This window comes from Gracilinanus agilis, chromosome 4, assembly GCF_016433145.1.
Source record: "Gracilinanus agilis isolate LMUSP501 chromosome 4, AgileGrace, whole genome shotgun sequence".
Taxonomy (NCBI): Eukaryota; Metazoa; Chordata; class Mammalia; order Didelphimorphia; family Didelphidae; genus Gracilinanus; species Gracilinanus agilis.
The window spans coordinates 376,603,794-376,610,419 of NC_058133.1; positions in this window are offsets into that span (position 1 = coordinate 376,603,794).

Below are 6,626 nucleotides of genomic sequence, written 5' to 3' on the forward strand. Positions count from 1 at the left end.
CTTATGCAGGAAATGGTACTTAAAACTAGAGCTTGAAGATGGGAAGAATTAGAATAGTTAAACCTGCAAGGGAGAAATACATCCCAGGTAAAGAGCAAACTAAGAGCAAAATTATATAAGGGGGAAATGATTGGGTAAGTTTAGGTAATCATAGCACATCCAAGTTTGACTTGGAGAGTAAAATTAAAACAAGTGGCACATAGTGCATGATTGTGAAGGGAATGAATCTGAAAGAGCTGATAGGTGATTGTTGAACCAATGTCAATGATCATTGAAAATGAGTTTCTACAAGATAGGAAAAAAGTTAAATGTCTCAAATTTCAAAAAAGAGAAAAGAATAAATTATGCGAACAATATAGGTCAACTTAGAGCTTGACTCCATTTCTTCAAAAAATTCTAAAATGCATTACTAACGGGATAGTTAGGAATGTCAAGGAAGCAGTGATCACAAAAAAAAAAGCATTGCTTTGTCAAGAACATTTCCTTTCATTTCATTTCTAACTTCATTTCCTTTTTCTATAGTTGCTAAACTGTTAAGTGTATATATACATCAGAGGAATGATAAAAATATGGTTTATCTAGACTTTAACAAAGTATTTCATAAGGCATATCATGCTATTTTGGGGAAAAGATGTAGTGAATAATGTTATAATTAGGCATATTTGAAACTGGTTTAATGGCCAGAAAGAAAGCAGTCATTAATAACTATCATCCTGGAAGGAGGTCTTCAGTGTTGTGACCAAAAAGGATCTGTGCTTGACCCCTTTGCTGCTTAACAGTCATTTTAACAATGACTTGGATATAGGCAAAGATGGCACATTTACCAAATTTATAGATGAGAAAGAGTTGGAAGGGACAACAAACTCACTGAAGAAAGAGAATCAGGACTTTTAAAGATCTTAACAAGATCAAACTTTAGGTTGAATCTACTAAGGTGAAATTTGATAGATTTAAATGTTATCTTACATAAGGTTTTTAAAAGTCAGCCACTGAGGGCAGCTAGGTGACTCTGGATTGAAAGCCAGGCCTAAAGATGGGAGTTTGAGGGGGTTTCAAATTTTACTTTACAACACTTCCTAGCTATGTAACCTGAGCAAGTCATGACCTCCATTGCCTAGCCCTTACTGATCTGCCTTAGAACCAATATATAGTATTAATTCTAAGACAGAAGGTAAGGTTTGTTTTTTTTTAATTAAATAAAAAAGTCAGCCTCACCAGTACAAGATGACATTTGGGGATTTTAGGAGACAGAAAAGTCAACGTAAGCCAACAGTGCTTTGTGACAGCACTAAAGCAATCTTAATGCAATCACCAATCAGCTATAGGATGGGATTTAAGGCTGCCTGACCTTTACCCTAGTCAGAACTCATCTGAAGTACTATATTCATTTCTGTGTACCCCACTGTATAGGAAGAGCATTGTGAAGTTGAAGAGCATATAGAAGGCACCCTGGGTAAAGGCTTCATGCTCATAGCATAGGAAAGACAAGTGAGGGAAATAGTCTTGGTCTAGAGAAAAGAACTGCAGTATAATAGGTCTTCAAGTATTTGAGGAATTGGCATGTGGAAAGAGGACTAGATCCTGTGGGCCTCAAAAGGAATATCTAGGAGCAATGAATGAAATTGAAGAGGTGAATTTAGGATTGATAAAAGAAATAAACTTCCTAGAAATTAGAGATATCCAAAAGTGCAATAGGTAACCTAGGAAGTAGAGGGTTCGTTATCAGTGGAGGGCATCAAGCAAAGACTGGATGACCACTTGTTGAGTATGTTGTAATGGGTATTTTTATTTGTGTATATTTTATAATAGATGACCACTGAGGTCCCTTCCAACTTTTGAGTTTTTATAATTCTGTAATTTTGCCAAGCCAAGAAGTTTACACAAGCAGCAGTTGCTATGTGATTGAAGGTATCACTGCTAAATATTGTATGATCTTGAATAGGTCAAAACCTCCCTGGGCCTCATTTACTTCATCTATAAAATGAGATTAGATGGCTTCTGATGCTTTACAGCTTTAAATCTGTGATACTATGAGGTGTGGGATGAGTTCTGAACTAGGAAGATTAATGTGCAAGATGAATTGAAATGGGGAAAAGAGTAAAGTTGGGGAAACTACATAGGAGACTATTTCAGTACTTTAGACAAGATATAATAAGGTCCTGAATTAATGTCAGAGAATGTAAAGATTTCTCTCATGCAGTTGTAATACTCCTGATTTTTGATATTTCCAAACCTTTGCTCAGTCAATTTCATTCAACAAGCTCTCCTACTTTGAAGTTTGAGTCTTCCATTATACCACCCTAGCTATGAATGTCATTGCCATGTACCAGTGTTTAGGTCTACCATTTGCATCATGACTTTAGCCCTTAGCTCAATCTTTCTCTCCCCTCAAATCGCTATTATTTTTGGTAACTTTAATACTCTCATTGATGGCCTTGGTGGGGGCAGACAATGAGCCCTGAAGGGTAGTAATAGGAATAGGACCCTTATACTGTGAAATCCTGCATTTCTTACTAGTTAGCACTATTGAAACTGCAGCATTAGTGAAGTATGAACTGCAAAATCTGTATTGTTGATCAGTTATCATTAATCAGCTGTACTGGATTTGAAATTTTCTATACTGAGCATCAGCTTTGTCGTTAATCTGTTTTTACTAATTACTCATATTGTTCTATATTTACTTTAGTTCAGAATTGTGAAACATTAATTCTTTAGAGTGGCCATCCAAAGTACTGCATCTCCCCCATTTTCTTATTCCAGAAGGGCAATGAGACCTCTCCCACATTGGCAAATGATGACAAGGTGGACAATGGGAAACAAGGGATCTGCTCACTGGGGATTCAGGAATTCTAGACGAATCCCCCAAACCTGCACATCTTCTATGATGTACATGTCAAATCTCAAAACACACCTCCACCTGAATTTGGCCATGCCCATTTCCCAGGGATTTGGGGAAAGGTGAAGACTTCTCTGGGAAATGACTGGCTTCCAGACCCTAATAAATATGCCAACCCTGATCCACAGAGATGAAGCTGCTACTTTGCACCTGGAGAGCTGCTTTTCCATCAGCTTCAGAAAGGTTACTAGTCTCTGGGTTTATCCATCAGTCCTAAGACTACCTGCTACCTGATTAGCCCCTAGACCAGTGATGGGCAAACTACAGCCCTCAGGCCAGATGAGGCCCCCTGAAATGTTCTATCCAGCACATGACATTATTCCTAATCTGATGAATACAATGAGTAGGATACAATAAAACTTTGAAAGAGTTGCCTTAGAAACAGACTGACAGATGAGCATTTCCTTTCCTTTGGCCCCCTCTTTAAAAATTTTGCCTATCATTCCCCTACTATTCCACTAGCTATTAGGCTATTATACCACCTTAAACCTCTTCTTCAATTAAATTTTTTTTCTTCTGGAGTGAATGAAGTTTGAGTCTCCCATTCTTGGGGCTAGACCCTGCTATAAACTTGGATGTGTTTCTCCCACAACAGCCTACCACTCTGATCTCCCACTTTATCAATCCCAACTCAAACACCTCCATCTCCAGTCTACCTCTGTTATCCAAAGATAGTGCCACCTAACATCTCCCTCTAAAACTGTTCCACCAATATTCAGAAGTAATCCCTACCCCAGTAACAATCTTTTCCTTCCAACTAGCCCACCACCTTATTTTCCTATCACTACCATTCAGAAATATTTAATACTTCTGTTGCTCCTAGGCTAACTGACTCCCATGGTAATACCTACTCATCATTTCCAAACCATGCCAGGGGTCAAATATACCTCTCCCTCAGCTTTCTAGTTTCCTCTGTGTGCTATCTTTCCAATTTAAAATGTAAGTTCCTAGGTGGTAAAGACAGTAATACTTGCTTATATTTAGCAGCTAAGTGGCACAGAGCATAAACAAGATATGACTCTGAATCACTCTCTGTGACCTTGGGGAAGTTACTTAGACTATTTCCTCAAGATGGAGATAATTGCTTACTTACTTCACAGGGTTTTTGTGAAGATCATATCAGGTGACACATATAAAGCATTTTACAAACCTAAAAGCACTATATAAATGCTAATATTGTATTTGTATCCCAGTACATAGTATAGTACCTGTCACATGATTAAAAAATGCTGTATTGTAAGGGGGAAAAATCTGACTTCAACTTACCTTTCTAATTATAATTTATATTATTGTTCTCAATGGACTGCTAGGTGGCATCGTGGATAGAATGGTAGGCCTGGAGTCAAGAAGATGAGTCTTCCCAAGTTCAAATCTGGCTTTGGACACCTGGTAGCATTGCAACCCAGGGTAAGTCACTTTATCCTGTCGGCTTCAGTTTCTTCATCTGTAAAATGAGCTGGAGAAGGAAATGGCAAAGTATTCCAGTATCTTTGCCAAGAAAACCTCAAATGATTTCATGAAGAATTGAAAACCATTGAAATGACTGAACCACAACAAAAATGTCCTCATAGTACTATACATTCTAATCTTGATTTGCAGGGTGTTGTTTTGTTGCATTTACAAAGGCCACCCCACCCTCCCACAGTCTGGATCACACTTCTTTATCTTTGCCTATTCAATCAATGCAGACAGGAAACTAGTTATTATTAGAAAACTGTTCAGTAAGACAAGGTTCCAGCCTCCATAGATTTGTCCTAACACAAGTGCTATCTCCTTTGATGACACTTGCCTTTACTATTTCTACCTAATAATCTCTCCCATTTTGAACACTATTAAATTCTACCTTGTATGTCACACATGTTGTAACTCTTGGTAGTTTTATTTTTTCTGAAGGCAAGGATTATTTTCATCTTTGAATCCCTTTTTCTTAACAGTGTCCTATATATAGTGTTGTATATGCTTAATAATTTTTTAAAAACTAAATTTAATTATAGCATCTGGGGAATCTCTGAGCTGGAAGGGACCTTAGAGATAATCTTTCCTCATTTTGCATATAAAACCAAAATCTTAAGAGATTTAAGTGACTAACATCTGAAGAGGTAAAAAGCAAAGTCAAGATTCTTACTCAGGTTCTCAGTCTTTCCAATATACCAGGCTACCTTCTTGAATTGAGAAAGAGCAACAGGAAAGATTCAAAATCCCAAGCTTATAAAATTGTACTAATAATGGTACCATTAATAACTGAATAGAAAGTTAGGAGGGGCAAATTTTGGAGGAATATTAAGTTTGGGGGCATTTTAAACTTGAGGCGCATCACTTTTAAGAAACAAGTAGTTGAAATTGGGACCATAAGTTTAAGAAAATGGATTAGTATTCATCTCCATAAAACTAATATGTGGCACTCTCACAATGGGAAAAATAATCACTTTTTAGACAATAAATTTGCATAAAAATAAACTACTTCCTCACTCATGTTCCTTTAGTAAAATGGAAAAAATGGGGGAAGAAAACAACTGAGCTTATATGTACAAACAACATTTTCTTGTATTTCTCCCTATCTTAAGAAGTTATCACAGCTAATAATTTTTTTAACAAACTGAATCTATACAATAACATTTGAAGATTATATTCAATATTTTAAAAAAAAAGTTTTTCCCCCCCATGAAACTTTCCAACCACATAAGAAACAAACCTCTTATTAAAAATAGGAAATTTTTAGCTTTTCTTACAAAAAAGGGGTTCAATATCATTTGGGAAGGAGTTAGTCTAATTCATCCTCTACCGGCTATGCTGCTAGACTATTTAGAAACCTATTTTATATTTATCATCACATTGTGTAGGCATAATTTAAGTTGAAATGGTGTAATCACAAGTTTTTTAATGACCTTAGCACTGGTCATTTCCATACTCTACCCCCAAAAAAGTCCAGTGACTCCCCATCACCTCCAGAATCAAATACAAATGCTGTTTTGAGTTCAAAACCTTTCATAATAGAATCACCTCTGGAATCTACCCCTTTATTTTCTTCCTCCTCTTTCCCCCTCCCTCCACAGAAGTTTTCTGGTCTTCTTACACATTAACTCCTGGGCACCCTTTGATCCAGTAACACTAGCCACCTTGTTGTCCTGGCAAATGACACATAGTTCCAAGCATTTCTTCTGTCACCCATGCCTGGAATATTCTCCCTAGTCTATTAGCTTCCCTAGCTTCCTTTAAGTCAATGTCTCAACTTCTAAGAACCTACAGGAATTCTTGTATAATCTACAAGTCTTTCTCAACTTAGTTCTACTGCTTTCCCTCTTTATCCTCCCCCACCTACCCACCCACATAATTTAGGTACCTATTTGTTTTTAGTCTCCATTAAATTGTCAGTTCCTTGAGGGCAGACTGTCTTGTGCCTTCTTGTAAGCTTTACTACAACTTTTGTACTTGAGGCACTACTCTTAACAGGGCAAGATTTACATTTCTCATCTTTTGGAGTAGACCACGGTTACTTTTCCCCCCTCCTCCCAAATATTACCCAGAATAAAACAACAGAATTGTAAAGTATTTCAGGGATTACTCAATGCCCAACACCCTCAATTCAGCACACTAAATTTTCATTACTTAGCAACCATAAACATTCATGGATTGACAAATCATACCTATATAAAAAGATAATAGTAATTTAGTTCTATAAACAACATATTCTCTTGGGAGAATTCACTGAATTAACCAGAAAACACAGCCA